General features: G+C 47.1%; 1 long non-coding RNA gene across 2 annotated transcripts; it reads left to right on the top strand.

Annotated features, from left to right (window-relative positions):
• The first annotated feature begins 835 nt into the window (after positions 1-835).
• On the top strand, positions 836-2,058 carry LOC110293801. Of its 2 annotated transcripts, none has more exons than XR_002377852.1 (3): positions 836-934; positions 1,440-1,500; positions 1,858-2,058. It is a non-coding gene; the product is annotated as an uncharacterized LOC110293801 (long non-coding RNA). The 2 variants fall into 2 exon arrangements; XR_002377851.1 differs by having other exon boundaries at positions 1,440-1,512.
• Positions 2,059-3,441: the final 1,383 nt, after the last annotated feature.

Here is a 3,441-nt window from a genome sequence, read left to right as displayed (position 1 = left end):
TTGTGTTCTATTCGTGATTCTTGGGTGCACGCTGAATCGGGAGTTGGGTGGGGGTTTCCCCACTAGGTTCTTTCAATGGCAAGCACAGCCCCCTGATGTGGGTTCAGAAGGCCACCCAGGGAGTGGACCCTGAAGATACTTTGTACCTAAAAGATCCATATTCAAAGACATGTGACAGGAAAGATAAGGGCACACGGGCCATTTAACTTATATACACATATACCTCACACCCAGGTCACTCACTAGTAACAAAGCAGGATCAACATTTACCTGTAAGCTTTAATTTTTTCAAAACCTACTTTTAATATGGGTTCTCAATTGCTTTACCCTCCCTTCTAGCCCACCACCCACCAGAGGTAGTGGAAAAGAAAGGTTCTTAGGATACAGGGGTGGGGGATGGGGAGTGGACCTGTTTAGAAATTGTTCTTTGGGGCAAATCCCTCTGCGTTGCCAGAAGCCAGCAGTTCATTCCCAGGATTCAGCAGCAGCAGCTTGGTCGGCTCACAAATACTTCACAAATATGCCAGCAGTCCAGTTCAGTAGTGTCGGGTAGCAAACACCAATCAGCAGCAGTGGCACAGCCCAGCAGAAACAGCCAGGCCTCCGCTGAATTGGCAGGAGTCATCAGGAGTAATTAGGACCATCAGGGACACCAGAAGTTCTCTGTCATGCCTCTCTGAACGAAGCAAAGATCAGTGAAGACAGGAGACCAAGAAGTGTTACAAAGCTAGCTATGCAAGCAAGTCCCCTATCACTGTCCATTGGGTCCTATTTATTCTCCTTCCAAACATTACATGTCCACAGGTCTTGCCTCAGCATGTGAGTCTGTCAGCAAAACGACACTTGAGTCTGCATCATCTGACATCACTCTGCCAATCGGCCTGAGTCCTTGGAAGCGGCAAGAAGCCTCCAGAGCACCACCAGAAGGTTTTTGGTGCGTTTTTCTCTATGGAGACACGAAAAACAGAGCTTGGCTACACATTGTAAGGCGAACCAATACATGTGTGTCATTAGCAAAGGATCCTTCATCACACATCCTTTCATGTGCTTGCTTTAGCAGAACATCCTTTCACTGTGTCTGCTTCAGGAAAACAGTCCTTCACATGTTTTCCCCCAGCAAAGACACCATCTGACACAACTGACTTTCCAAAGAACCCTTATGTGTCCAATTCATTTCCCTGTCTCTCCCTTCTGTGGTCTAAGAGTCTGCATATCCTCAAATACACTGAAGGCCTAACACTGAATTGTGGAGACATTTCTGAGGTGATAGGTCCTGAGGGTGGAGCCCTCATGACTGGGATTAGTGCCCTTAACAGAAGAAGCCTGAAAGACTTTCTCCCCTCTCTGGTAAGTGAAGACACACAGGCAGCGTCCCTGGAACTGCTATGTAGATCAGGCTGGCCTGGAACTCACAGTGTTACTTGTTTTTTGGTTTTCAGTGTGTATGAGTGATTTGCCTGCAGAAGACATCAAATCCCCGGGAACTGGAGTAACCTAATCGTGAGCCACCCTGTTAGTTTAACTTTTGACCCTCAGAGAACCGAAGTAGGTTTCTGTTTCCTTTCACCTCACACACTCATCCTTTTCTGTTGAGAACACCCAAAAATCTATCCAGTAGTTGGCTCTGAGGCCATTTGTAGTTTGACAGATCCCTGAATCCACAGTCTGTGTTCAGACCCCAGCAGCTCTTTCAGCCTTGTCTGTTGTAGCTAACCCCACACTCCTCTCCACAGTAACGCAGGGTCATCTGTTGTCATGTTTCTTTTGTTCTCTTGTTCTAGAACAGTCTCTAAGTCTTTCTCTGTCTCCCATGACCTTTACGCTTGGAAAGATTAAAACACACTCTTTGTTTTACAGGGTTTTGAACACGAGTTTGTCTGCTTTCTCCTCAAGTTCCAACCCCAAGCTATGCATTTCTGTCAGGATACCGTGAATTGTTGGCCCATGCACTCTCTCAAGACCGACTATCAGAAAGCACAAGATAACACACCTGTTTGACTCATATTACCAGGTGGACTTGGGTCATTTCTCTGCCAAGACTTTCCCACTGTAAAGTTACCTTTGTCCCCTTAATAAACAATCTGCGAAGGTATGTGTCAATATGCAATGCACAAATACATCTCTCTCATCAGCCTTTCACCTATATGCTCCAGCTCAAGGTCTATTTTTATTTTTCTCTGATTTTTTTCCTAAGACATAGTTTCTCTGTGTAACAGCCCTGGCTGTCCTGGAACTCGCTCTGTAGACCAGTCGACCTTGGACTCACAGAGATCTGCCGCCTATACCTCCCAAATGCTGGGATTAAAGGTGTGAGCCACTACCGTCAAACCACCTGAATCAATTATTACTATAATAGTCTCAGAATTGTGCCATTTCCATTCTATCCTCCTGGCTGCCATCAGTGGCGGACACTGTGCTTTAGGGAGATCATTTCCTTACATCGGGATTAGTGAAATTGTAATTTATGGATCAGCGTGTCTTTATTGTTGGGTTATATGGGTACTGACTGCCTGCTCCGATGTTCAAGCTATCTTTTATTTGGTCAGTGGAAGCTCCCAGAAAGCAGCTGTGTCCCCCTGACAGACACCGCTCCTTTTCTTCTCTTTCACACACTTAACTGGCCATACGCCTCCTTACTGATAAAGGGGCCCCAGCCCAAGTGGGGCTGTAAGAGGGCCTGCTGCCGAGTTACAAAAACTCTAGGCAAGGGATAGAAGGGTGGGAGAAGAGCTCAGAAGGGAAAACCAGAGAGACACTCCTCCAACCCTCAGCAGGTTGCTCACAGAAACTTCCAGAAATCCTGCAAGTACGACCTTCCTTCAGTTTGCTCTTTCCTATGAGAGGAGTCTACTTTACCATGGGGTTGGGAGGGAGGTTGGATGCCCAGGGGAAAGTGTCAGCCCAGAAAAGACTAACCAGGTGTCTTAATCAGGGTTTCTATTCCTGCACAAACATCATGACCAAGAAGCAAGTTGGGGAGGAAAGGGTTTATTCAGCTTACTCTTCCACACTGCTGTTCATCACTGAAAGAAGTCAGGACTGGAACTCAAGCAGGTCAGGAATCAGGAGCTGATGCAGAAGCCATGGAGGGATGTTCTTTACTGGCTTGCCTCCCCTGGCTTGCTTAGCCTGCTCTCTTATAGAACCAAGACTACCAGCCCAGAGATGGTCCCACCCACAAGGGGCCTTTCCCTCTTGATCACTAATTGAGAAAATGCCTTACAGTTGGATCTCATGGAGGCATTTCCTCAACTGAAGCTCCTTTCTCTGTGATAACTCCAGCTGTGTCAAGTTGACACTCCAGTCACAGCCCTGCTACCGACTTGCTACGCAGTCTCTGGTCTGTGCTGCTTTGCCTTTTGCTTTCCTGGGGCTCTGGGGAGGATAACAGTTCTGAGGACAAGAAATACTGGACACCAAGGGCTACTCTGGTGCAAGATT

The sequence above is a fragment of the Mus caroli genome, chromosome 4 (genome assembly GCF_900094665.2).
Source record: "Mus caroli chromosome 4, CAROLI_EIJ_v1.1, whole genome shotgun sequence".
Classification (NCBI taxonomy): domain Eukaryota; kingdom Metazoa; phylum Chordata; class Mammalia; order Rodentia; family Muridae; genus Mus; species Mus caroli.
Note: the sequence above shows the minus strand (reverse complement) of the source record. Positions and strands in the feature narration are given on the sequence as shown.